The sequence below is a fragment of the Rhipicephalus microplus genome, chromosome X, assembly GCF_043290135.1.
Source record: "Rhipicephalus microplus isolate Deutch F79 chromosome X, USDA_Rmic, whole genome shotgun sequence".
In the NCBI taxonomy this organism is placed as follows: Eukaryota; Metazoa; Arthropoda; class Arachnida; order Ixodida; family Ixodidae; genus Rhipicephalus; species Rhipicephalus microplus.
Window position 1 is genome coordinate 465,451,245 of NC_134710.1, and position 25,436 is coordinate 465,476,680.

At 44.3% G+C, this 25,436-nt stretch overlaps 31 non-coding genes across 31 annotated transcripts; all 31 read right to left on the reverse strand.

Annotated features, from left to right (window-relative positions):
- Positions 1-117: 117 nt before the first annotated feature.
- Positions 118-190, reverse strand: TRNAF-GAA (transfer RNA phenylalanine (anticodon GAA)). Its single transcript has one exon. It is a non-coding gene; the product is annotated as a tRNA-Phe (tRNA).
- A 1,541-nt stretch (positions 191-1,731) lies between these two features.
- TRNAF-GAA (transfer RNA phenylalanine (anticodon GAA)) lies at positions 1,732-1,804 on the reverse strand. The gene has a single exon. It is a non-coding gene; the product is annotated as a tRNA-Phe (tRNA).
- An 892-nt stretch (positions 1,805-2,696) lies between these two features.
- Positions 2,697-2,769, reverse strand: TRNAF-GAA (transfer RNA phenylalanine (anticodon GAA)). The gene has a single exon. It is a non-coding gene; the product is annotated as a tRNA-Phe (tRNA).
- A 250-nt stretch (positions 2,770-3,019) lies between these two features.
- Positions 3,020-3,092, reverse strand: TRNAF-GAA (transfer RNA phenylalanine (anticodon GAA)). Its single transcript has one exon. It is a non-coding gene; the product is annotated as a tRNA-Phe (tRNA).
- Positions 3,093-3,342: 250 nt separating this feature from the next.
- Positions 3,343-3,415, reverse strand: TRNAF-GAA (transfer RNA phenylalanine (anticodon GAA)). Its single transcript has one exon. It is a non-coding gene; the product is annotated as a tRNA-Phe (tRNA).
- Positions 3,416-4,307: 892 nt separating this feature from the next.
- Positions 4,308-4,380, reverse strand: TRNAF-GAA (transfer RNA phenylalanine (anticodon GAA)). The gene has a single exon. It is a non-coding gene; the product is annotated as a tRNA-Phe (tRNA).
- Positions 4,381-4,630: 250 nt separating this feature from the next.
- Positions 4,631-4,703, reverse strand: TRNAF-GAA (transfer RNA phenylalanine (anticodon GAA)). Its single transcript has one exon. It is a non-coding gene; the product is annotated as a tRNA-Phe (tRNA).
- A 250-nt stretch (positions 4,704-4,953) lies between these two features.
- Positions 4,954-5,026, reverse strand: TRNAF-GAA (transfer RNA phenylalanine (anticodon GAA)). The gene has a single exon. It is a non-coding gene; the product is annotated as a tRNA-Phe (tRNA).
- An 892-nt stretch (positions 5,027-5,918) lies between these two features.
- TRNAF-GAA (transfer RNA phenylalanine (anticodon GAA)) lies at positions 5,919-5,991 on the reverse strand. Its single transcript has one exon. It is a non-coding gene; the product is annotated as a tRNA-Phe (tRNA).
- A 250-nt stretch (positions 5,992-6,241) lies between these two features.
- On the reverse strand, positions 6,242-6,314 carry TRNAF-GAA (transfer RNA phenylalanine (anticodon GAA)). The gene has a single exon. It is a non-coding gene; the product is annotated as a tRNA-Phe (tRNA).
- Positions 6,315-6,564: 250 nt separating this feature from the next.
- On the reverse strand, positions 6,565-6,637 carry TRNAF-GAA (transfer RNA phenylalanine (anticodon GAA)). Its single transcript has one exon. It is a non-coding gene; the product is annotated as a tRNA-Phe (tRNA).
- Positions 6,638-7,529: 892 nt separating this feature from the next.
- TRNAF-GAA (transfer RNA phenylalanine (anticodon GAA)) lies at positions 7,530-7,602 on the reverse strand. The gene has a single exon. It is a non-coding gene; the product is annotated as a tRNA-Phe (tRNA).
- A 250-nt stretch (positions 7,603-7,852) lies between these two features.
- Positions 7,853-7,925, reverse strand: TRNAF-GAA (transfer RNA phenylalanine (anticodon GAA)). The gene has a single exon. It is a non-coding gene; the product is annotated as a tRNA-Phe (tRNA).
- Positions 7,926-8,817: 892 nt separating this feature from the next.
- Positions 8,818-8,890, reverse strand: TRNAF-GAA (transfer RNA phenylalanine (anticodon GAA)). The gene has a single exon. It is a non-coding gene; the product is annotated as a tRNA-Phe (tRNA).
- Positions 8,891-9,140: 250 nt separating this feature from the next.
- TRNAF-GAA (transfer RNA phenylalanine (anticodon GAA)) lies at positions 9,141-9,213 on the reverse strand. The gene has a single exon. It is a non-coding gene; the product is annotated as a tRNA-Phe (tRNA).
- An 892-nt stretch (positions 9,214-10,105) lies between these two features.
- Positions 10,106-10,178, reverse strand: TRNAF-GAA (transfer RNA phenylalanine (anticodon GAA)). Its single transcript has one exon. It is a non-coding gene; the product is annotated as a tRNA-Phe (tRNA).
- Positions 10,179-10,429: 251 nt separating this feature from the next.
- On the reverse strand, positions 10,430-10,502 carry TRNAF-GAA (transfer RNA phenylalanine (anticodon GAA)). The gene has a single exon. It is a non-coding gene; the product is annotated as a tRNA-Phe (tRNA).
- Positions 10,503-13,006: 2,504 nt separating this feature from the next.
- TRNAF-GAA (transfer RNA phenylalanine (anticodon GAA)) lies at positions 13,007-13,079 on the reverse strand. The gene has a single exon. It is a non-coding gene; the product is annotated as a tRNA-Phe (tRNA).
- Positions 13,080-13,329: 250 nt separating this feature from the next.
- TRNAF-GAA (transfer RNA phenylalanine (anticodon GAA)) lies at positions 13,330-13,402 on the reverse strand. Its single transcript has one exon. It is a non-coding gene; the product is annotated as a tRNA-Phe (tRNA).
- A 1,215-nt stretch (positions 13,403-14,617) lies between these two features.
- Positions 14,618-14,690, reverse strand: TRNAF-GAA (transfer RNA phenylalanine (anticodon GAA)). Its single transcript has one exon. It is a non-coding gene; the product is annotated as a tRNA-Phe (tRNA).
- Positions 14,691-14,940: 250 nt separating this feature from the next.
- TRNAF-GAA (transfer RNA phenylalanine (anticodon GAA)) lies at positions 14,941-15,013 on the reverse strand. The gene has a single exon. It is a non-coding gene; the product is annotated as a tRNA-Phe (tRNA).
- Positions 15,014-15,263: 250 nt separating this feature from the next.
- Positions 15,264-15,336, reverse strand: TRNAF-GAA (transfer RNA phenylalanine (anticodon GAA)). The gene has a single exon. It is a non-coding gene; the product is annotated as a tRNA-Phe (tRNA).
- An 891-nt stretch (positions 15,337-16,227) lies between these two features.
- Positions 16,228-16,300, reverse strand: TRNAF-GAA (transfer RNA phenylalanine (anticodon GAA)). Its single transcript has one exon. It is a non-coding gene; the product is annotated as a tRNA-Phe (tRNA).
- Positions 16,301-16,550: 250 nt separating this feature from the next.
- On the reverse strand, positions 16,551-16,623 carry TRNAF-GAA (transfer RNA phenylalanine (anticodon GAA)). The gene has a single exon. It is a non-coding gene; the product is annotated as a tRNA-Phe (tRNA).
- Positions 16,624-17,838: 1,215 nt separating this feature from the next.
- On the reverse strand, positions 17,839-17,911 carry TRNAF-GAA (transfer RNA phenylalanine (anticodon GAA)). The gene has a single exon. It is a non-coding gene; the product is annotated as a tRNA-Phe (tRNA).
- A 2,504-nt stretch (positions 17,912-20,415) lies between these two features.
- On the reverse strand, positions 20,416-20,488 carry TRNAF-GAA (transfer RNA phenylalanine (anticodon GAA)). The gene has a single exon. It is a non-coding gene; the product is annotated as a tRNA-Phe (tRNA).
- A 250-nt stretch (positions 20,489-20,738) lies between these two features.
- TRNAF-GAA (transfer RNA phenylalanine (anticodon GAA)) lies at positions 20,739-20,811 on the reverse strand. Its single transcript has one exon. It is a non-coding gene; the product is annotated as a tRNA-Phe (tRNA).
- Positions 20,812-21,061: 250 nt separating this feature from the next.
- Positions 21,062-21,134, reverse strand: TRNAF-GAA (transfer RNA phenylalanine (anticodon GAA)). The gene has a single exon. It is a non-coding gene; the product is annotated as a tRNA-Phe (tRNA).
- Positions 21,135-22,349: 1,215 nt separating this feature from the next.
- On the reverse strand, positions 22,350-22,422 carry TRNAF-GAA (transfer RNA phenylalanine (anticodon GAA)). Its single transcript has one exon. It is a non-coding gene; the product is annotated as a tRNA-Phe (tRNA).
- Positions 22,423-24,926: 2,504 nt separating this feature from the next.
- On the reverse strand, positions 24,927-24,999 carry TRNAF-GAA (transfer RNA phenylalanine (anticodon GAA)). Its single transcript has one exon. It is a non-coding gene; the product is annotated as a tRNA-Phe (tRNA).
- Positions 25,000-25,249: 250 nt separating this feature from the next.
- On the reverse strand, positions 25,250-25,322 carry TRNAF-GAA (transfer RNA phenylalanine (anticodon GAA)). The gene has a single exon. It is a non-coding gene; the product is annotated as a tRNA-Phe (tRNA).
- Between the last annotated feature and the right edge of the window lie 114 nt (positions 25,323-25,436).

Consider the following 25,436-nt stretch of genomic DNA (forward strand, 5'->3'; position numbering starts at 1 on the left):
ATCTGAATCAGCATTTCTTTATCAAGCATGTGTGTTCACCTGCGTAACCGTTTCACTCGTTAGAAGTATTGCAAAATACTTGTATACCGAGAGATTTAACAAAAAAATTGCTTTGAACGCTGAAACCCGGGATCAAGCCAAGGACCTTTAGATGTTCAGTTTAACGCTCTCCCAACTGAGCTATTTCAGCAGACGGGAGAAGAGTGACAGCGGGATCTAGCAGTTCTTGCGCTTCGGTAAAACTGCTTTATTAGAGCTGTTGCATATTACTACATGTCTTTCACGCTGTTCCGGTTCTTTTGCAACGCCTACTGTCGCGATGCAATCTGAATCAGCATTCCTTTATCAAGCATGTGTATTCACCTGCGTAACTGTTTCACTCGTTAGAAGTATTGAAAAATACTTGTGTATCAAAAGATTTAACAAAAAAATGCTCTGGACGCCGAAACCCGGGATCGAGCCAAGGACCTTCAGATTTTCAGTCTAACTCTCTCTGAACTGAGCTATTTCGGCATACGGGAGAAGAGTGAAAGCGGCATTTAACAGTTCTTGCGTTTCGGTAAAACTGCTTTATTAGGGCTGTTGCACATTACTACATGTCTTTCATGCTGTTCTGGTTCTTTTGCAATGCCTACTTCCGCGATGCAATCTGAATCAGCATTTCTTTATCAAGCATGTGTGTTCACCTGCGTAACCGTTTCACTCGTTATAATTATTGCAAAATACTTGTATACTGACAGATTTAACAAATCGTGCTTTGGACGACGAAACCCGGGATCGAGCCAAGGACCTTTATTTGTTCACATTAACGCTCTCCCAACTGAGCTATTTCAGGAGACGGGAGAAGAGTGACAGCGGGATCTAGCAGTTCTTGCGCTTCGGTAAAACTGCTTTATGAGAGCTGTTGCACATTACTACATGTCTTTCACGCTGTTCCGGTTCTTTTGCAATGCCTACTGTCGCGATGCAATCTGAATCAGCATTTCTTTATCAAACAGGTGTGTTCACCTGCGTAACCGTTTCACTCGTTAGAATTATTGCGAAATACTTGTATACCGAGAGATTTAACAAAAAAAGTGCTTTGGACGCTGAAACCCGGGATCGAGCCAAGGACCTTTAGATGTTCAGTTTAACGCTCTCCTACTGAGCTATTTCAGCAGATGGGAGAAGAATGACAGCGGGATCTAGCAGTTCTTGCGCTTCGGTAAAACTGCTTTATTAGATCTGTTGCACGTTACTACATGTCTTTCACGCTGTTCCGGTTCTTTTGCAACGCCTACTGTCGCGATGCAATCTGAATCAGCATTCCTTTATCAAGCAGGTGTGTTCACCTGCGTAATCGTTTCACTCGTTAGAATTCTTGCCAAACACTTGTATACCGACAGATGTAACAAAAAAGTGCTTTGTACACTGAAACCCGGGATCGAGCCAAGGACCTTTATATGTTCAGATTAACACTCTCCCAACTGAGCTATTTCAGCAGACGGGAGAAGAGTGACAGCGGGATCTAGCAGTTCTTGCGCGTCGGTAAAACTACTTTATTAGATCTGTTGCACATTACTACATGTCTTTCACGCTGTTCCGGTTATTTTGCAATGCCTACTCCCGCGATGCAATCTGAATCAGCATTTCTTTATCAAGCATGTGTGTTCACCTGCGTAACCGTTTCACTCGTTAAAAGTATTGCAAAATACTTGTATACCGAGAGATTTAACAAAAAATTGCTTTGGACGCTGAAACCCGGGATCGAGCCAAGGACCTTTAGATGTTCAGTTCAACGCTCTCCCAACTGAGCTATTTCAGCAGACGGGAGAAGAGTGACAGCGGGATCTAGCAGTTCTTGCGCTTCGGTAAAACTGCTTTATTAGAGCTGTTGCACATTACTACATGTCTTTCACGCTGTTCCGGTTCTTTTGCAACGCCTACTGTCGCGATGCAATCTGAATCAGCATTCCTTTATCAAGCAGGTGTATTCACCTGCGTAACCGTTTCACTCGTTAGAATTCTTGCAAAATACTTGTATACCGACAGATTTAACAAAAAAGTGCTTTGGACGCTGAAACCCGGGATCGAGCCAAGGACCTTTATAAGTTCAGATTAACGCTCTCCCAACTGAGCTATTTCAGCAGACGGAAGAAGAGTGACAGCGGGATCTAGCAGTTCTTGCGCTTCGGTAAAACTTCTTTATTAGAGCTGTTGCACATTACTACATGTCTTTCACGCTGTTCCGGATTTTTGCAACGCCTACTGTCGCGATGCAATCTGAATCAGCATTTCTTTATCAAGCAGGTGTGTTCACCTGCGTAACCGTTTCACTCGTTAGAATTATTGCGAAATACTTGTATACCGAGAGATTTAGAAAAAGTGCTTTGGACGCTGAAACCCGGCATCGAGCCAAGGACCTTTAGATGTTCAGTTTAACGCTCTCCTACTGAGCTCTTTCAGCAGAGGGGAGAAGAGTGACAGCGGGATCTAGCAGTTCTTGCGCTTCGGTAAAACTGCTTTATTAGATCTGTTGCACATTACTACATGTCTTTCACGCTGTTCTGGGTCTTTTGCAACGCCTACTGTCGCGACGCAATCTGAATCAGCATTCCTTTATCAAGCAGGTGTGTTCACCTGCGTAATCGTTTCACTCGCTAGAATTCTTGCCAAATACTTGTATACCGACAGATGTAACAAAAAAGTGCTTTGGACGCTGAAACCCGGGATCGACCCAAGGACCTTTAGATGTTCAGTTTAACGCTCTCCCAACTGAGCTATTTCAGCAGACGGGAGAAGAGTGACAGCGGGATCTAGCAGTTCTTGCGCTTCGGTAAGACTGCTTTATTAGAGCTGTTGCACATTACTACATGTCTTTCACGCTGTTCCGGTTCTTTTGCAACGCCTACTGTCGCGATGCAATCTGAATCAGCATTCCTTTATCAAGCAGGTGTATTCACCTGCGTAACCGTTTCACTCGTTAGAATTCTTGCAAAATACTTGTATACCGACAGATTTAACAAAAAAGTGCTTTGGACGCTGAAACCCGGGATCGAGCCAAGGACCTTTAGATGTTCAGTTTAACACTCTCCCAACTGAGCTATTTCAGCAGACGGGAGAAGAGTGACAGCGGGATCTAGCAGTTCTTGCGCGTCGGTAAAACTACTTTATTAGATCTGTTGCACATTACTACATGTCTTTCACGCTGTTCCGGTTTTTTTGCAATGCCTACTCCCACGATGCAATCTGAATCAGCATTTCTTTATCAAGCATGTGTGTTCACCTGCGTAACCGTTTCACTCGTTAAAAGTATTGCAAAATACTTGTATACCGAGAGATTTAACAAAATATTGCTTTGGACGCTGAAACCCGGGATCGAGCCAAGGACCTTTAGATGTTCAGTTTAACGCTCTCCCAACTGAGCTATTTCAGCAGACGGGAGAAGAGTGACAGCGGGATCTAGCAGTTCTTGCGCTTCGGTAAAACTGCTTTATTAGAGCTGTTGCACATTACTACATGTCTTTCACGCTGTTCCGGTTCTTTTGCAACGCCTACTGTCGCGATGCAATCTGAATCAGCATTCCTTTATCAAGCAGGTGTATTCACCTGCGTAACCGTTTCACTCGTTAGAATTCTTGCAAAATACTTGTATACCGACAGATTTAACAAAAAAGTGCTTTGGACGCTGAAACCCGGGATCGAGCCAAGGACCTTTATAAGTTCAGATTAACGCTCTCCCAACTGAGCTATTTCAGCAGACGGAAGAAGAGTGACAGCGGGATCTAGCAGTTCTTGCGCTTCGGTAAAACTTCTTTATTAGAGCTGTTGCACATTACTACATGTCTTTCACGCTGTTCCGGATTTTTGCAACGCCTACTGTCGCGATGCAATCTGAATCAGCATTTCTTTATCAAGCAGGTGTGTTCACCTGCGTAACCGTTTCACTCGTTAGAATTATTGCGAAATACTTGTATACCGAGAGATTTAAAAAAAGTGCTTTGGACGCTGAAACCCGGCATCGAGCGAAGGACCTTTAGATGTTCAGTTTAACGCTCTCCTACTGAGCTCTTTCAGCAGAGGGGAGAAGAGTGACAGCGGGATCTAGCAGTTCTTGCGCTTCGGTAAAACTGCTTTATTAGATCTGTTGCACATTACTACATGTCTTTCACGCTGTTCTGGGTCTTTTGCAACGCCTACTGTCGCGATGCAATCTGAATCAGCATTCCTTTATCAAGCAGGTGTGTTCACCTGCGTAATCGTTTCACTCGCTAGAATTCTTGCCAAATACTTGTATACCGACAGATGTAACAAAAAAGTGCTTTGGACGCTGAAACCCGGGATCGACCCAAGGACCTTTAGATGTTCAGTTTAACGCTCTCCCAACTGAGCTATTTCAGCAGACGGGAGAAGAGTGACAGCGGGATCTAGCAGTTCTTGCGCTTCGGTAAGACTGCTTTATTAGAGCTGTTGCACATTACTACATGTCTTTCACGCTGTTCCGGTTCTTTTGCAACGCCTACTGTCGCGATGCAATCTGAATCAGCATTCCTTTATCAAGCAGGTGTATTCGCCTGCGTAACCGTTTCACTCGTTAGAATTCTTGCAAAATACTTGTATACCGACAGATTTAACAAAAAAGTGCTTTGGACGCTGAAACCCGGGATCGAGCCAAGGACCTTTAGATGTTCAGTTTAACACTCTCCCAACTGAGCTATTTCAGCAGACGGGAGAAGAGTGACAGCGGAATCTAGCAGTTCTTGCGCGTCGGTAAAACTACTTTATTAGATCTGTTGCACATTACTACATGTCTTTCACGCTGTTCCGGTTTTTTTGCAATGCCTACTCCCGCGATGCAATCTGAATCAGCATTTCTTTATCAAGCATGTGTGTTCACCTGCGTAACCGTTTCACTCGTTAAAAGTATTGCAAAATACTTGTATACCGAGAGATTTAACAAAATATTGCTTTGGACGCTGAAACCCGGGATCGAGCCAAGGACCTTTAGATGTTCAGTTTAACGCTCTCCCAACTGAGCTATTTCAGCAGACGGGAGAAGAGTGACAGCGGGATCTAGCAGTTCTTGCGCTTCGGTAAAACTGCTTTATTAGAGCTGTTGCACATTACTACATGTCTTTCACGCTGTTCCGGTTCTTTTGCAACGCCTACTGTCGCGATGCAATCTGAATCAGCATTCCTTTATCAAGCAGGTGTATTCACCTGCGTAACCGTTTCACTCGTTAGAATTCTTGCAAAATACTTGTATACCGACAGATTTAACAAAAAAGTGCTTTGGACGCTGAAACCCGGGATCGAGCCAAGGACCTTTATAAGTTCAGATTAACGCTCTCCCAACTGAGCTATTTCAGCAGACGGAAGAAGAGTGACAGCGGGATCTAGCAGTTCTTGCGCTTCGGTAAAACTTCTTTATTAGAGCTGTTGCACATTACTACATGTCTTTCACGCTGTTCCGGATTTTTGCAACGCCTACTGTCGCGATGCAATCTGAATCAGCATTTCTTTATCAAGCAGGTGTGTTCACCTGCGTAACCGTTTCACTCGTTAGAATTATTGCGAAATACTTGTATACCGAGAGATTTAAAAAAAGTGCTTTGGACGCTGAAACCCGGCATCGAGCCAAGGACCTTTAGATGTTCAGTTTAACGCTCTCCTACTGAGCTCTTTCAGCAGAGGGGAGAAGAGTGACAGCGGGATCTAGCAGTTCTTGCGCTTCGGTAAAACTGCTTTATTAGATCTGTTGCACATTACTACATGTCTTTCACGCTGTTCTGGGTCTTTTGCAACGCCTACTGTCGCGATGCAATCTGAATCAGCATTCCTTTATCAAGCAGGTGTGTTCACCTGCGTAATCGTTTCACTCGCTAGAATTCTTGCCAAATACTTGTATACCGACAGATGTAACAAAAAAGTGCTTTGGACGCTGAAACCCGGGATCGACCCAAGGACCTTTAGATGTTCAGTTTAACGCTCTCCCAACTGAGCTATTTCAGCAGACGGGAGAAGAGTGACAGCGGGATCTAGCAGTTCTTGCGCTTCGGTAAGACTGCTTTATTAGAGCTGTTGCACATTACTACATGTCTTTCACGCTGTTCCGGTTCTTTTGCAACGCCTACTGTCGCGATGCAATCTGAATCAGCATTCCTTTATCAAGCAGGTGTATTCACCTGCGTAACCGTTTCACTCGTTAGAATTCTTGCAAAATACTTGTATACCGACAGATTTAACAAAAAAGTGCTTTGGACGCTGAAACCCGGGATCGAGCCAAGGACCTTTAGATGTTCAGTTTAACACTCTCCCAACTGAGCTATTTCAGCAGACGGGAGAAGAGTGACAGCGGGATCTAGCAGTTCTTGCGCGTCGGTAAAACTACTTTATTAGATCTGTTGCACATTACTACATGTCTTTCACGCTGTTCCGGTTTTTTTGCAATGCCTACTCCCGCGATGCAATCTGAATCAGCATTTCTTTATCAAGCATGTGTGTTCACCTGCGTAACCGTTTCACTCGTTAAAAGTATTGCAAAATACTTGTATACCGAGAGATTTAACAAAATATTGCTTTGGACGCTGAAACCCGGGATCGAGCCAAGGACCTTTAGATGTTCAGTTTAACGCTCTCCCAACTGAGCTATTTCAGCAGACGGGAGAAGAGTGACAGCGGGATCTAGCAGTTCTTGCGCTTCGGTAAAACTGCTTTATTAGAGCTGTTGCACATTACTACATGTCTTTCACGCTGTTCCGGTTCTTTTGCAACGCCTACTGTCGCGATGCAATCTGAATCAGCATTCCTTTATCAAGCAGGTGTATTCACCTGCGTAACCGTTTCACTCGTTAGAATTCTTGCAAAATACTTGTATACCGACAGATTTAACAAAAAAGTGCTTTGGACGCTGAAACCCGGGATCGAGCCAAGGACCTTTATAAGTTCAGATTAACGCTCTCCCAACTGAGCTATTTCAGCAGACGGAAGAAGAGTGACAGCGGGATCTAGCAGTTCTTGCGCTTCGGTAAAACTTCTTTATTAGAGCTGTTGCACATTACTACATGTCTTTCACGCTGTTCCGGATTTTTGCAACGCCTACTGTCGCGATGCAATCTGAATCAGCATTTCTTTATCAAGCAGGTGTGTTCACCTGCGTAACCGTTTCACTCGTTAGAATTATTGCGAAATACTTGTATACCGAGAGATTTAAAAAAAGTGCTTTGGACGCTGAAACCCGGCATCGAGCCAAGGACCTTCAGATGTTCAGTTTAACGCTCTCCTACTGAGCTCTTTCAGCAGAGGGGAGAAGAGTGACAGCGGGATCTAGCAGTTCTTGCGCTTCGGTAAAACTGCTTTATTAGATCTGTTGCACATTACTACATGTCTTTCACGCTGTTCCGGGTCTTTTGCAACGCCTACTGTCGCGATGCAATCTGAATCAGCATTCCTTTATCAAGCAGGTGTGTTCACCTGCGTAATCGTTTCACTCGCTAGAATTCTTGCCAAATACTTGTATACCGACAGATGTAACAAAAAAGTGCTTTGGACGCTGAAACCCGGGATCGACCCAAGGACCTTTAGATGTTCAGTTTAACGCTCTCCCAACTGAGCTATTTCAGCAGACGGGAGAAGAGTGACAGCGGGATCTAGCAGATCTTGCGCTTCGGTAAGACTGCTTTATTAGAGCTGTTGCACATTACTACATGTCTTTCACGCTGTTCCGGTTCTTTTGCAACGCCTACTGTCGCGATGCAATCTGAATCAGCATTTCTTTATCAAGCATGTGTGTTCACCTGCGTAACCGTTTCACTCGTTAAAAGTATTGCAAAATACTTGTATACCGAGAGATTTAACAAAATATTGCTTTGGACGCTGAAACCCGGGATCGAGCCAAGGACCTTTAGATGTTCAGTTTAACGCTCTCCCAACTGAGCTATTTCAGCAGACGGGAGAAGAGTGACAGCGGGATCTAGCAGTTCTTGCGCTTCGGTAAAACTGCTTTATTAGAGCTGTTGCACATTACTACATGTCTTTCACGCTGTTCCGGTTCTTTTGCAACGCCTACTGTCGCGATGCAATCTGAATCAGCATTCCTTTATCAAGCAGGTGTATTCACCTGCGTAACCGTTTCACTCGTTAGAATTCTTGCAAAATACTTGTATACCGACAGATTTAACAAAAAAGTGCTTTGGACGCTGAAACCCGGGATCGAGCCAAGGACCTTTATAAGTTCAGATTAACGCTCTCCCAACTGAGCTATTTCAGCAGACGGAAGAAGAGTGACAGCGGGATCTAGCAGTTCTTGCGCTTCGGTAAAACTTCTTTATTAGAGCTGTTGCACATTACTACATGTCTTTCACGCTGTTCCGGATTTTTGCAACGCCTACTGTCGCGATGCAATCTGAATCAGCATTTCTTTATCAAGCAGGTGTGTTCACCTGCGTAACCGTTTCACTCGTTAGAATTATTGCGAAATACATGTATACCGAGAGATTTAAAAAAAGTGCTTTGGACGCTGAAACCCGGCATCGAGCCAAGGACCTTCAGATGTTCAGTTTAACGCTCTCCTACTGAGCTCTTTCAGCAGAGGGGAGAAGAGTGACAGCGGGATCTAGCAGTTCTTGCGCTTCGGTAAAACTGCTTTATTAGATCTGTTGCACATTACTACATGTCTTTCACGCTGTTCCGGGTCTTTTGCAACGCCTACTGTCGCGATGCAATCTGAATCAGCATTCCTTTATCAAGCAGGTGTGTTCACCTGCGTAATCGTTTCACTCGCTAGAATTCTTGCCAAATACTTGTATACCGACAGATGTAACAAAAAAGTGCTTTGGACGCTGAAACCCGGGATCGACCCAAGGACCTTTAGATGTTCAGTTTAACGCTCTCCCAACTGAGCTATTTCAGCAGACGGGAGAAGAGTGACAGCGGGATCTAGCAGATCTTGCGCTTCGGTAAGACTGCTTTATTAGAGCTGTTGCACATTACTACATGTCTTTCACGCTGTTCCGGTTCTTTTGCAACGCCTACTGTCGCGATGAAATCTGAATCAGCATTTCTTTATCAAGCATGTGTGTTCACCTGCGTAACCGTTTCACTCGTTAAAAGTATTGCAAAATACTTGTATACCGAGAGATTTAACAAAATATTGCTTTGGACGCTGAAACCCGGGATCGAGCCAAGGACCTTTAGATGTTCAGTTTAACGCTCTCCCAACTGAGCTATTTCAGCAGACGGGAGAAGAGTGACAGCGGGATCTAGCAGTTCTTGCGCTTCGGTAAAACTACTTTATTAGAGCTGTTGCACATTACTACATGTCTTTCACGCTGTTCCGGTTCTTTTGCAACGCTTACTGTCGCGATGCAATCTGAATCAGCATTCCTTTATCAAGCAGGTGTATTCACCTGCGTAACCGTTTCACTCGTTAGAATTCTTGCAAAATACTTGTATACCGACAGATTTAACAAAAAAGTGCTTTGGACGCTGAAACCCGGGATCGAGCCAAGGACCTTTATAAGTTCAGATTAACGCTCTCCCAACTGAGCTATTTCAGCAGACGGAAGAAGAGTGACAGCGGGATCTAGCAGTTCTTGCGCTTCGGTAAAACTTCTTTATTAGAGCTGTTGCACATTACTACATGTCTTTCACGCTGTTCCGGATTTTGGCAACGCCTACTGTCGCGATGCAATCTGAATCAGCATTTCTTTATCAAGCAGGTGTGTTCACCTGCGTAACCGTTTCACTCGTTAGAATTATTGCGAAATACTTGTATACCGAGAGATTTAAAAAAAGTGCTTTGGACGCTGAAACCCGGCATCGAGCCAAGGACCTTTAGATGTTCAGTTTAACGCTCTCCTACTGAGCTCTTTCAGCAGAGGGGAGAAGAGTGACAGCGGGATCTAGCAGTTCTTGCGCTTCGGTAAAACTGCTTTATTAGATCTGTTGCACATTACTACATGTCTTTCACGCTGTTCCGGGTCTTTTGCAACGCCTACTGTCGCGATGCAATCTGAATCAGCATTCCTTTATCAAGCAGGTGTGTTCACCTGCGTAATCGTTTCACTCGCTAGAATTCTTGCCAAATACTTGTATACCGACAGATGTAACAAAAAAGTGCTTTGGACGCTGAAACCCGGGATCGACCCAAGGACCTTTAGATGTTCAGTTTAACGCTCTCCCAACTGAGCTATTTCAGCAGACGGGAGAAGAGTGACAGCGGGATCTAGCAGTTCTTGCGCTTCGGTAAAACTGCTTTATTAGAGCTGTTGCACATTACTACATGTCTTTCACGCTGTTCCGGTTTTTTTGCAATGCCTACTCCCGCGATGCAATCTGAATCAGCATTTCTTTATCAAGCATGTGTGTTCACCTGCGTAACCGTTTCACTCGTTAGAAGTATTGCAAAATACTTGCATACCGAGAGATTTAACAAAAAAATTGCTTTGAACGCTGAAACCCGGGATCGAGCCAAGGACCTTTAGATGTTCAGTTTAACGCTCTCCCAACTGAGCTATTTCAGCAGACGGGAGAAGAGTGACAGCGGGATCTAGCAGTTCTTGCGCTTCGGTAAAACTGCTTTATTAGAGCTGTTGCATATTACTACATGTCTTTCACGCTGTTCCGGTTCTTTTGCAACGCCTACTGTCGCGACGCAATCTGAATCAGCATTCCTTTATCAAGCAGGTGTATTCACCTGCGTAACTGTTTCACTCGTTAGAAGTATTGAAAAATACTTGTGTATCAAAAGATTTAACAAAAAAATGCTCTGGACGCCGAAACCCGGGATCGAGCCAAGGACCTTCAGATTTTCAGTCTAACTCTCTCTGAACTGAGCTATTTCGGCATACGGGAGAAGAGTGAAAGCGGCATTTAACAGTTCTTGCGTTTCGGTAAAACTGCTTTATTAGGGCTGTTGCACATTACTACATGTCTTTCATGCTGTTCTGGTTCTTTTGCAATGCCTACTTCCGCGATGCAATCTGAATCAGCATTTCTTTATCAAGCATGTGTGTTCACCTGCGTAACCGTTTCACTCGTTAGAATTTTTGCAAAATACTTGTATACCGACAGATTTAACAAATCGTGCTTTGGACGACGAAACCCGGGATCGAGCCAAGGACCTTTATTTGTTCACATTAACGCTCTCCCAACTGAGCTATTTCAGGAGACGGGAGAAGAGTGACAGCGGGATCTAGCAGTTCTTGCGCTTCGGTAAAACTGCTTTATGAGAGCTGTTGCACACTACTACATGTCTTTCACGCTGTTCCGGTTCTTTTGCAACGCCTACTGTCGCGATGCAATCTGAATCAGCATTTCTTTATCAAACAGGTGTGTTCACCTGCGTAACCGTTTCACTCGTTAGAATTATTGCGAAATACTTGTATACCGAGAGATTTAACAAAAAAAATGCTCTGGACGCCGAAACCCGGGATCGAGCCAAGGACCTTCAGATTTTCAGTCTAACTCTCTCTGAACTGAGCTATTTCGGCATACGGGAGAAGAGTGAAAGCGGCATTTAACAGTTCTTGCGTTTCGGTAAAACTGTTTATTAGGGCTGTTGCACATTACTACATGTCTTTCACGCTGTTCTGGTTCTTTCGCAATGCCTACTTCCGCGATGCAATCTGAATCAGCGTTTCTTTATCAAGCATGTGTGTTCACCTGCGTTAGCGTTTCACTCGTTAGAATTATTGCAAAATACTTGTATACCGACAGATTTAACAAATCGTGCTTTGGACGACGAAACCCGGGATCGAGCCAAGGACCTTTATATGTTCAGATTAACGCTCTCCCAACTGAGCTATTTTAGGAGACGGGAGAAGAGGGACAGCGGGATCTAGCAGTTCTTGCGCTTCGGTAAAACTGCATTATTAGAGCTGTTGCAGATTACTACATGTCTTTCACGCTGTTCCGGTTCTTTTGCAACGCCTACTCTCGCGATGCAATCTGAATCAGCATTCCTTTATCAAGCAGGTGTGTTCACCTGCGTAATCGTTTCACTCGTTAGAATTCTTGCCAAATACTTGTATACCGACAGATGTAACAAAAAAGTGCTTTGGACGCTGAAACCCGGGATCGAGCCAAGGACCTTTATATGTTCAGATTACCACTCTCCCAACTGAGCTATTTCAGCAGACGGGAGAAGAGTGACAGCGGGATCTAGCAGTTCTTGCGCTTCGGTAAAACTTCTTTATTAGAGCTGTTGCACATTACTACATGTCTTTCACGCTGTTCCGGATTTTTGCAACGCCTACTGTCGCGATGCAATCTGAATCAGCATTTCTTTATCAAGCAGGTGTGTTCACCTGCGTAACCGTTTCACTCGTTAGAATTCTTGCCAAATACTTGTATACCGACAGATGTAACAAAAAAGTGCTTTGGACGCTGAAACCCGGGATCGAGCCAAGGACCTTTATATGTTCAGATTACCACTCTCCCAACTGAGCTATTTCAGCAGACGGGAGAAGAGTGACAGCGGGATCTAGCAGTTCTTGCGCTTCGGTAAAACTTCTTTATTAGAGCTGTTGCACATTACTACATGTCTTTCACGCTGTTCCGGATTTTTGCAACGCCTACTGTCGCGATGCAATCTGAATCAGCATTTCTTTATCAAGCAGGTGTGTTCACCTGCGTAACCGTTTCACTCGTTAGAATTATTGCGAAATACTTGTATACCGAGAGATTTAAAAAAAGTGCTTTGGACGCTGAAACCCGGCATCGAGCCAAGGACCTTTAGATGTTCAGTTTAACGCTCTCCTACTGAGCTCTTTCAGCAGAGGGGAGAAGAGTGACAGCGGGATCTAGCAGTTCTTGCGCTTCGGTAAAACTGCTTTATTAGATCTGTTGCACATTACTACATGTCTTTCACGCTGTTCTGGGTCTTTTGCAACGCCTACTGTCGCGATGCAATCTGAATCAGCATTCCTTTATCAAGCAGGTGTGTTCACCTGCGTAATCGTTTCACTCGCTAGAATTCTTGCCAAATACTTGTATACCGACAGATGTAACAAAAAAGTGCTTTGGACGCTGAAACCCGGGATCGACCCAAGGACCTTTAGATGTTCAGTTTAACGCTCTCCCAACTGAGCTATTTCAGCAGACGGGAGAAGAGTGACAGCGGGATCTAGCAGTTCTTGCGCTTCGGTAAGACTGCTTTATTAGAGCTGTTGCACATTACTACATGTCTTTCACGCTGTTCCGGTTCTTTTGCAACGCCTACTGTCGCGATGCAATCTGAATCAGCATTCCTTTATCAAGCAGGTGTATTCACCTGCGTAACCGTTTCACTCGTTAGAATTCTTGCAAAATACTTGTATACCGACAGATTTAACAAAAAAGTGCTTTGGACGCTGAAACCCGGGATCGAGCCAAGGACCTTTAGATGTTCAGTTTAACACTCTCCCAACTGAGCTATTTCAGCAGACGGGAGAAGAGTGACAGCGGGATCTAGCAGTTCTTGCGCGTCGGTAAAACTACTTTATTAGATCTGTTGCACATTACTACATGTCTTTCACGCTGTTCCGGTTTTTTTGCAATGCCTACTCCCGCGATGCAATCTGAATCAGCATTTCTTTATCAAGCATGTGTGTTCACCTGCGTAACCGTTTCACTCGTTAAAAGTATTGCAAAATACTTGTATACCGAGAGATTTAACAAAATATTGCTTTGGACGCTGAAACCCGGGATCGAGCCAAGGACCTTTAGATGTTCAGTTTTACGCTCTCCCAACTGAGCTATTTCAGCAGACGGGAGAAGAGTGACAGCGGGATCTAGCAGTTCTTGCGCTTCGGTAAAACTGCTTTATTAGAGCTGTTGCACATTACTACATGTCTTTCACGCTGTTCCGGTTCTTTTGCAACGCCTACTGTCGCGATGCAATCTGAATCAGCATTCCTTTATCAAGCAGGTGTATTCACCTGCGTAACCGTTTCACTCGTTAGAATTCTTGCAAAATACTTGTATACCGACAGATTTAACAAAAAAGTGCTTTGGACGCTGAACTTCGGGATCGAGCCGAGGACCTTTATAAGTTCAGATTAACGCTCTCCCAACTGAGCTATTTCAGCAGACGAAAGAAGAGTGACAGCGGGATCTAGCAGTTCTTGCGCTTCGGTAAAACTTCTTTATTAGAGCTGTTGCACATTACTACATGTCTTTCACGCTGTTCCGGATTTTTGCAACGCCTACTGTCGCGATGCAATCTGAATCAGCATTTCTTTATCAAGCAGGTGTGTTCACCTGCGTAAACGTTTCACTCGTTAGAATTATTGCGAAATACTTGTATACCGAGAGATTTAAAAAAAGTGCTTTGGACGCTGAAACCCGGCATCGAGCCAAGGACCTTCAGATGTTCAGTTTAACGCTCTCCTACTGAGCTCTTTCAGCAGAGGGGAGAAGAGTGACAGCGGGATCTAGCAGTTCTTGCGCTTCGGTAAAACTGCTTTATTAGATCTGTTGCACATTACTACATGTCTTTCACGCTGTTCCGGTTCTTTTGCAACGCCTACTCTCGCGATGCAATCTGAATCAGCATTCCTTTATCAAGCAGGTGTGTTCACCTGCGTAATCGTTTCACTCGTTAGAATTCTTGCCAAATACTTGTATACCGACAGATGTAACAAAAAAGTGCTTTGGACGCTGAAACCCGGGATCGACCCAAGGACCTTTAGATGTTCAGTTTAACGCTCTCCCAACTGAGCTATTTCAGCAGACGGGAGAAGAGTGACAGCGGGATCTAGCAGTTCTTGCGCTTCGGTAAGACTGCTTTATTAGAGCTGTTGCACATTACTACATGTCTTTCACGCTGTTCCGGTTCTTTTGCAACGCCTACTGTCGCGATGCAATCTGAATCAGCATTCCTTTATCAAGCAGGTGTATTCACCTGCGTAACCGTTTCACTCGTTAGAATTCTTGCAAAATACTTGTATACCGACAGATTTAACAAAAAAGTGCTTTGGACGCTGAAACCCGGGATCGAGCCAAGGACCTTTAGATGTTCAGTTTAACACTCTCCCAACTGAGCTATTTCAGCAGACGGGAGAAGAGTGACAGCGGGATCTAGCAGTTCTTGCGCGTCGGTAAAACTACTTTATTAGATCTGTTGCACATTACTACATGTCTTTCACGCTGTTCCGGTTTTTTTGCAATGCCTACTCCCGCGATGCAATCTGAATCAGCATTTCTTTATCAAGCATGTGTGTTCACCTGCGTAACCGTTTCACACGTTAAAAGTATTGCAAAATACTTGTATACCGAGAGATTTAACAAAATATTGCTTTGGACGCTGAAACCCGGGATCGAGCCAAGGACCTTTAGATGTTCAGTTTAACGCTCTCCCAACTGAGCTATTTCAGCAGACGGGAGAAGAGTGACAGCGGGATCTAGCAGTTCTTGCGCTTCGGTAAAACTGCTTTATTAGAGCTGTTGCACATTACTACATGTCTTTCACGCTGTTCCGGTTCTTTTGCAACGCCTACTGTCGCGATGCAATCTGAATCAGCATTCCTTTATCAAGCAGGTGTATTCACCTGCGTAACCGTTTCACTCGTTAGAATTCTTGCAAAATACTTGTATACCGACAGATTTAACAAAAAAGTGCTTTGGACGCTGAAACCCGGGATCGAGCCAAGGACCTTTATAAGTTCAGATTAACGCTCTCCCAACTGAGCTATTTCAGCAGACGAAAGAAGAGTGACAGCGGGATCTAGCAGTTCTTGCGCTTCGGTAAAACTTCTTTATTAGAGCTGTTGCACATTACTACATGTCTTTCACGCTGTTCCGGATTTTTGCAACGCCTACTGTCGCGATGCAATCTGAATCAGCATTTCTTTATCAAGCAGGTGTGTTCACCTGCGTAAACGTTTCACTCGTTAGAATTATTGCGAAATACTTGTATACCGAGAGATTTAAAAAAGTGCTTTGGACGCTGAAACCCGGCATCGAGCCAAGGACCTTCAGATGTTCAGTTTAACGCTCTCCTACTGAGCTCTTTCAGCAGAGGGGAGAAGAGTGACAGCGGGATCTAGCAGTTCTTGCGCTTCGGTAAAACTGCTTTATTAGATCTGTTGCACATTACTACATGTCTTTCACGCTGTTCCGGGTCTTTTGCAACGCCTACTGTCGCGATGCAATCTGAATCAGCATTCCTTTATCAAGCAGGTGTGTTCACCTGCGTAATCGTTTCACTCGCTAGAATTCTTGCCAAATACTTGTATACCGACAGATGTAACAAAAAAGTGCTTTGGACGCTGAAACCCGGGATCGACCCAAGGACCTTTAGATGTTCAGTTTAACGCTCTCCCAACTGAGCTATTTCAGCAGACGGGAGAAGAGTGACAGCGGGATCTAGCAGATCTTGCGCTTCGGTAAGACTGCTTTATTAGAGCTGTTGCACATTACTACATGTCTTTTACGCTGTTCCGGTTCTTTTGCAACGCCTACTGTCGCGATGCAATCTGAATCAGCATTTCTTTATCAAGCATGTGTGTTCACCTGCGTAACCGTTTCACTCGTTAAAAGTATTGCAAAATACTTGTATACCGAGAGATTTAACAAAATATTGCTTTGGACGCTGAAACCCGGGATCGAGCCAAGGACCTTAAGATGTTCAGTTTAACGCTCTCCCAACTGAGCTATTTCAGCAGACGGGAGAAGAGTGACAGCGGGATCTAGCAGTTCTTGCGCTTCGGTAAAACTGCTTTATTAGAGCTGTTGCACATTACTACATGTCTTTCACGCTGTTCCGGTTCTTTTGCAACGCCTACTGTCGCGATGCAATCTGAATCAGCATTCCTTTATCAAGCAGGTGTATTCACCTGCGTAACCGTTTCACTCGTTAGAATTCTTGCAAAATACTTGTATACCGACAGATTTAACAAAAAAGTGCTTTGGACGCTGAAACCCGGGATCGAGCCAAGGACCTTTATAAGTTCAGATTAACGCTCTCCCAACTGAGCTATTTCAGCAGACGAAAGAAGAGTGACAGCGGGATCTAGCAGTTCTTGCGCTTCGGTAAAACTTCTTTATTAGAGCTGTTGCACATTACTACATGTCTTTCACGCTGTTCCGGATTTTTTCAACGCCTACTGTCGCGATGCAATCTGAATCAGCATTTCTTTATCAAGCAGGTGTGTTCACCTGCGTAAACGTTTCACTCGTTAGAATTATTGCGAAATACTTGTATACCGAGAGATTTAAAAAAAGTGCTTTGGACGCTGAAACCCGGCATCGAGCCAAGGACCTTCAGATGTTCAGTTTAACGCTCTCCTACTGAGCTCTTTCAGCAGAGGGGAGAAGAGTGACAGCGGGATCTAGCAGTTCTTGCGCTTCGGTAAAACTGCTTTATTAGATCTGTTGCACATTACTACATGTCTTTCACGCTGTTCCGGTTCTTTTGCAACGCCTACTCTCGCGATGCAATCTGAATCAGCATTCCTTTATCAAGCAGGTGTGTTCACCTGCGTAATCGTTTCACTCGTTAGAATTCTTGCCAAATACTTGTATACCGACAGATGTAACAAAAAAGTGCTTTGGACGCTGAAACCCGGGATCGAGCCAAGGACCTTTAGATGTTCAGATTACCACTCTCCCAACTGAGCTATTTCAGCAGACGGGAGAAGAGTGACAGCGGGATCTAGCAGTTCTTGCGCTTCGGTAAAACTTCTTTATTAGAGCTGTTGCACATTACTACATGTCTTTCACGCTGTTCCGGATTTTTGCAATGCCTACTCCCGCGATGCAATCTGAATCAGCATTTCTTTATCAAGCATGTGTGTTCACCTGCGTAACCGTTTCACTCGTTAGAAGTATTGCAAAATACTTGCATACCGAGAGATTTAACAAAAAAATTGCTTTGAACGCTGAAACCCGGGATCGAGCCAAGGACCTTTAGATGTTCAGTTTAACGCTCTCCCAACTGAGCTATTTCAGCAGACGGGAGAAGAGTGAAAGCGGCATTTAACAGTTCTTGCGTTTCGGTAAAACTGCTTTATTAGGGCTGTTGCACATTACTACATGTCTTTCATGCTGTTCTGGTTCTTTTGCAATGCCTACTTCCGCGATGCAATCTGAATCAGCATTTCTTTATCAAGCATGTGTGTTCACCTGCGTAACTGTTTCACTCGTTAGAAGTATTGAAAAATACTTGTGTATCAAAAGATTTAACAAAAAAATGCTCTGGACGCCGAAACCCGGGATCGAGCCAAGGACCTTCAGATTTTCAGTCTAACTCTCTCTGAACTGAGCTATTTCGGCATACGGGAGAAGAGTGAAAGCGGCATTTTACAGTTCTTGCGTTTCGGTAAAACTGCTTTATTAGGGCTGTTGCACATTACTACATGTCTTTCATGCTGTTCTGGTTCTTTTGCAATGCCTACTTCCGCGATGCAATCTGAATCAGCATTTCTTTATCAAGCATGTGTGTTCACCTGCGTAACCGTTTCACTCGTTAGAATTTTTGCAAAATACTTGTATACCGACAGATTTAACAAATCGTGCTTTGGACGACGAAACCCGGGATCGAGCCAAGGACCTTTATTTGTTCACATTAACGCTCTCCCAACTGAGCTATTTCAGGAGACGGGAGAAGAGTGACAGCGGGATCTAGCAGTTCTTGCGCTTCGGTAAAACTGCTTTATGAGAGCTGTTGCACACTACTACATGTCTTTCACGCTGTTCCGGTTCTTTTGCAACGCCTACTGTCGCGATGCAATCTGAATCAGCATTTCTTTATCAAACAGGTGTGTTCACCTGCGTAACCGTTTCACTCGTTAGAATTATTGCGAAATACTTGTATACCGAGAGATTTAACAAAAAAAATGCTCTGGACGCCGAAACCCGGGATCGAGCCAAGGACCTTCAGATTTTCAGTCTAACTCTCTCTGAACTGAGCTATTTCGGCATACGGGAGAAGAGTGAAAGCGGCATTTAACAGTTCTTGCGTTTCGGTAAAACTGTTTATTAGGGCTGTTGCACATTACTACATGTCTTTCACGCTGTTCTGGTTCTTTCGCAATGCCTACTTCCGCGATGCAATCTGAATCAGCGTTTCTTTATCAAGCATGTGTGTTCACCTGCGTAACCGTTTCACTCGTTAGAATTATTGCAAAATACTTGTATACCGACAGATTTAACAAATCGTGCTTTGGACGACGAAACCCGGGATCGAGCCAAGGACCTTTATATGTTCAGATTAACGCTCTCCCAACTGAGCTATTTTAGGAGACGGGAGAAGAGGGACAGCGGGATCTAGCAGTTCTTGCGCTTCGGTAAAACTGCATTATTAGAGCTGTTGCAGATTACTACATGTCTTTCACGCTGTTCCGGTTCTTTTGCAACGCCTACTCTCGCGATGCAATCTGAATCAGCATTCCTTTATCAAGCAGGTGTGTTCACCTGCGTAATCGTTTCACTCGTTAGAATTCTTGCCAAATACTTGTATACCGACAGATGTAACAAAAAAGTGCTTTGGACGCTGAAACCCGGGATCGAGCCAAGGACCTTTATATGTTCAGATTACCACTCTCCCAACTGAGCTATTTCAGCAGACGGGAGAAGAGTGACAGCGGGATCTAGCAGTTCTTGCGCTTCGGTAAAACTTCTTTATTAGAGCTGTTGCACATTACTACATGTCTTTCACGCTGTTCCGGATTTTTGCAACGCCTACTGTCGCGATGCAATCTGAATCAGCATTTCTTTATCAAGCAGGTGTGTTCACCTGCGTAACCGTTTCACTCGTTAGAATTCTTGCCAAATACTTGTATACCGACAGATGTAACAAAAAAGTGCTTTGGACGCTGAAACCCGGGATCGAGCCAAGGACCTTTATATGTTCAGATTACCACTCTCCCAACTGAGCTATTTCAGCAGACGGGAGAAGAGTGACAGCGGGATCTAGCAGTTCTTGCGCTTCGGTAAAACTTCTTTATTAGAGCTGTTGCACATTACTACATGTCTTTCACGCTGTTCCGGATTTTTGCAACGCCTACTGTCGCGATGCAATCTGAATCAGCATTTCTTTATCAAGCAGGTGTGTTCACCTGCGTAACCGTTTCACTCGTTAGAATTATTGCGAAATACTTGTATACCGAGAAATTTAAAAAAAGTGCTTTGGACGCTGAAACCCGGCATCGAGCCAAGGACCTTTAGATGTTCAGTTTAACGCTCTCCTACTGAGCTCTTTCAGCAGAGGGGAGAAGAGTGACAGCGGGATCTAGCAGTTCTTGCGCTTCGGTAAAACTGCTTTATTAGATCTGTTGCACATTACTACATGTCTTTCACGCTGTTCTGGGTCTTTTGCAACGCCTACTGTCGCGATGCAATCTGAATCAGCATTCCTTTATCAAGCAGGTGTGTTCACCTGCGTAATCGCTTCACTCGCTAGAATTCTTGCCAAATACTTGTATACCGACAGATGTAACAAAAAAGTGCTTTGGACGCTGAAACCCGGGATCGACCCAAGGACCTTTAGATGTTCAGTTTAACGCTCTCCCAACTGAGCTATTTCAGCAGACGGGAGAAGAGTGACAGCGGGATCTAGCAGTTCTTGCGCTTCGGTAAGACTGCTTTATTAGAGCTGTTGCACATTACTACATGTCTTTCACGCTGTTCCGGTTCTTTTGCAACGCCTACTGTCGCGATGCAATCTGAATCAGCATTCCTTTATCAAGCAGGTGTATTCACCTGCGTAACCGTTTCACTCGTTAGAATTCTTGCAAAATACTTGTATACCGACAGATTTAACAAAAAAGTGCTTTGGACGCTGAAACCCGGGATCGAGCCAAGGACCTTTAGATGTTCAGTTTAACACTCTCCCAACTGAGCTACTTCAGCAGACGGGAGAAGAGTGACAGCGGGATCTAGCAGTTCTTGCGCGTCGGTAAAACTACTTTATTAGATCTGTTGCACATTACTACATGTCTTTCACGCTGTTCCGGTTTTTTTGCAATGCCTACTCCCGCGATGCAATCTGAATCAGCATTTCTTTATCAAGCATGTGTGTTCACCTGCGTAACCGTTTCACTCGTTAAAAGTATTGCAAAATACTTGTATACCGAGAGATTTAACAAAATATTGCTTTGGACGCTGAAACCCGGGATCGAGCCAAGGACCTTTAGATGTTCAGTTTAACGCTCTCCCAACTGAGCTATTTCAGCAGACGGGAGAAGAGTGACAGCGGGATCTAGCAGTTCTTGCGCTTCGGTAAAACTGCTTTATTAGAGCTGTTGCACATTACTACATGTCTTTCACGCTGTTCCGGTTCTTTTGCAACGCCTACTGTCGCGATGCAATCTGAATCAGCATTCCTTTATCAAGCAGGTGTATTCACCTGCGTAACCGTTTCACTCGTTAGAATTCTTGCAAAATACTTGTATACCGACAGATTTAACAAAAAAGTGCTTTGGACGCTGAAACCCGGGATCGAGCCAAGGACCTTTATAAGTTCAGATTAACGCTCTCCCAACTGAGCTATTTCAGCAGACGAAAGAAGAGTGACAGCGGGATCTAGCAGTTCTTGCGCTTCGGTAAAACTTCTTTATTAGAGCTAGTGCACATTACTACATGTCTTTCACGCTGTTCCGGATTTTTGCAACGCCTACTGTCGCGATGCAATCTGAATCAGCATTTCTTTATCAAGCAGGTGTGTTCACCTGCGTAAACGTTTCACTCGTTAGAATTATTGCGAAATACTTGTATACCGAGAGATTTAAAAAAAGTGCTTTGGACGCTGAAACCCGGCATCGAGCCAAGGACCTTCAGATGTTCAGTTTAACGCTCTCCTACTGAGCTCTTTCAGCAGAGGGGAGAAGAGTGACAGCGGGATCTAGCAGTTCTTGCGCTTCGGTAAAACTGCTTTATTAGATCTGTTGCACATTACTACATGTCTTTCACGCTGTTCCGGTTCTTTTGCAACGCCTACTCTCGCGATGCAATCTGAATCAGCATTCCTTTATCAAGCAGGTGTGTTCACCTGCGTAATCGTTTCACTCGTTAGAATTCTTGCCAAATACTTGTATACCGACAGATGTAACAAAAAAGTGCTTTGGACGCTGAAACCCGGGATCGAGCCAAGGACCTTTAGATGTTCAGATTACCACTCTCCCAACTGAGCTATTTCAGCAGACGGGAGAAGAGTGACAGCGGGATCTAGCAGTTCTTGCGCTTCGGTAAAACTTCTTTATTAGAGCTGTTGCACATTACTACATGTCTTTCACGCTGTTCCGGATTTTTGCAATGCCTACTCCCGCGATGCAATCTGAATCAGCATTTCTTTATCAAGCATGTGTGTTCACCTGCGTAACCGTTTCACTCGTTAGAAGTATTGCAAAATACTTGCATACCGAGAGATTTAACAAAAAAATTGCTTTGAACGCTGAAACCCGGGATCGAGCCAAGGACCTTTAGATGTTCAGTTTAACGCTCTCCCAACTGAGCTATTTCAGCAGACGGGAGAAGAGTGAAAGCGGCATTTAACAGTTCTTGCGTTTCGGTAAAACTGCTTTATTAGGGCTGTTGCACATTACTACATGTCTTTCATGCTGTTCTGGTTCTTTTGCAATGCCTACTTCCGCGATGCAATCTGAATCAGCATTTCTTTATCAAGCATGTGTGTTCACCTGCGTAACTGTTTCACTCGTTAGAAGTATTGAAAAATACTTGTGTATCAAAAGATTTAACAAAAAAATGCTCTGGACGCCGAAACCCGGGATCGAGCCAAGGACCTTCAGATTTTCAGTCTAACTCTCTCTGAACTGAGCTATTTCGGCATACGGGAGAAGAGTGAAAGCGGCATTTAACAGTTCTTGCGTTTCGGTAAAACTGCTTTATTAGGGCTGTTGCACATTACTACATGTCTTTCATGCTGTTCTGGTTCTTTTGCAATGCCTACTTCCGCGATGCAATCTGAATCAGCATTTCTTTATCAAGCATGTGTGTTCACCTGCGTAACCGTTTCACTCGTTAGAATTTTTGCAAAATACTTGTATACCGACAGATTTAACAAATCGTGCTTTGGACGACGAAACCCGGGATCGAGCCAAGGACCTTTATTTGTTCACATTAACGCTCTCCCAACTGAGCTATTTCAGGAGACGGGAGAAGAGTGACAGCGGGATCTAGCAGTTCTTGCGCTTCGGTAAAACTGCTTTATGAGAGCTGTTGCACACTACTACATGTCTTTCACGCTGTTCCGGTTCTTTTGCAACGCCTACTGTCGCGATGCAATCTGAATCAGCATTTCTTTATCAAACAGGTGTGTTCACCTGCGTAACCGTTTCACTCGTTAGAATTATTGCGAAATACTTGTATACCGAGAGATTTAACAAAAAAAATGCTCTGGACGCCGAAACCCGGGATCGAGCCAAGGACCTTCAGATTTTCCGTCTAACTCTCTCTGAACTGAGCTATTTCGGCATACGGGAGAAGAGTGAAAGCGGCATTTAACAGTTCTTGCGTTTCGGTAAAACTGTTTATTAGGGCTGTTGCACATTACTACATGTCTTTCACGCTGTTCTGGTTCTTTCGCAATGCCTACTTCCGCGATGCAATCTGAATCAGCGTTTCTTTATCAAGCATGTGTGTTCACCTGCGTAACCGTTTCACTCGTTAGAATTATTGCAAAATACTTGTATACCGACAGATTTAACAAATCGTGCTTTGGACGACGAAACCCGGGATCGAGCCAAGGACCTTTATATGTTCAGATTAACGCTCTCCCAACTGAGCTATTTTAGGAGACGGGAGAAGAGGGACAGCGGGATCTAGCAGTTCTTGCGCTTCGGTAAAACTGCATTATTAGAGCTGTTGCAGATTACTACATGTCTTTCACGCTGTTCCGGTTCTTTTGCAACGCCTACTCTCGCGATGCAATCTGAATCAGCATTCCTTTATCAAGCAGGTGTGTTCACCTGCGTAATCGTTTCACTCGTTAGAATTCTTGCCAAATACTTGTATACCGACAGATGTAACAAAAAAGTGCTTTGGACGCTGAAACCCGGGATCGAGCCAAGGACCTTTATATGTTCAGATTACCACTCTCCCAACTGAGCTATTTCAGCAGACGGGAGAAGAGTGACAGCGGGATCTAGCAGTTCTTGCGCTTCGGTAAAACTTCTTTATTAGAGCTGTTGCACATTACTACATGTCTTTCACGCTGTTCCGGATTTTTGCAACGCCTACTGTCGCGATGCAATCTGAATCAGCATTTCTTTATCAAGCAGGTGTGTTCACCTGCGTAACCGTTTCACTCGTTAGAATTCTTGCCAAATACTTGTATACCGACAGATGTAACAAAAAAGTGCTTTGGACGCTGAAACCCGGGATCGAGCCAAGGACCTTTATATGTTCAGATTACCACTCTCCCAACTGAGCTATTTCAGCAGACGGGAGAAAAGTGACAGCGGGATCTAGCAGTTCTTGCGCTTCGGTAAAACTTCTTTATTAGAGCTGTTGCACATTACTTCATGTCTTTCACGCTGTTCCGGATTTTTGCAACGCCTACTGTCGCGATGCAATCTGAATCAGCATTTCTTTATCAAGCAGGTGTGTTCACCTGCGTAACCGTTTCACTCGTTAGAATTATTGCGAAATACTTGTATACCGAGAAATTTAAAAAAAGTGCTTTGGACGCTGAAACCCGGCATCGAGCCAAGGACCTTTAGATGTTCAGTTTAACGCTCTCCTACTGAGCTCTTTCAGCAGAGGGGAGAAGAGTGACAGCGGGATCTAGCAGTTCTTGCGCTTCGGTAAAACTGCTTTATTAGATCTGTTGCACATTACTACATGTCTTTCACGCTGTTCTGGGTCTTTTGCAACGCCTACTGTCGCGATGCAATCTGAATCAGCATTCCTTTATCAAGCAGGTGTGTTCACCTGCGTAATCGCTTCACTCGCTAGAATTCTTGCCAAATACTTGTATACCGACAGATGTAACAAAAAAGTGCTTTGGACGCTGAAACCCGGGATCGACCCAAGGACCTTTAGATGTTCAGTTTAACGCTCTCCCAACTGAGCTATTTCAGCAGACGGGAGAAGAGTGACAGCGGGATCTAGCAGTTCTTGCGCTTCGGTAAGACTGCTTTATTAGAGCTGTTGCACATTACTACATGTCTTTCACGCTGTTCCGGTTCTTTTGCAACGCCTACTGTCGCGATGCAATCTGAATCAGCATTCCTTTATCAAGCAGGTGTATTCACCTGCGTAACCGTTTCACTCGTTAGAATTCTTGCAAAATACTTGTATACCGACAGATTTAACAAAAAAGTGCTTTGGACGCTGAAACCCGGGATCGAGCCAAGGACCTTTAGATGTTCAGTTTAACACTCTCCCAACTGAGCTATTTCAGCAGACGGGAGAAGAGTGACAGCGGGATCTAGCAGTTTTTGCGCGTCGGTAAAACTACTTTATTAGATCTGTTGCACATTACTACATGTCTTTCACGCTGTTCCGGTTTTTTTGCA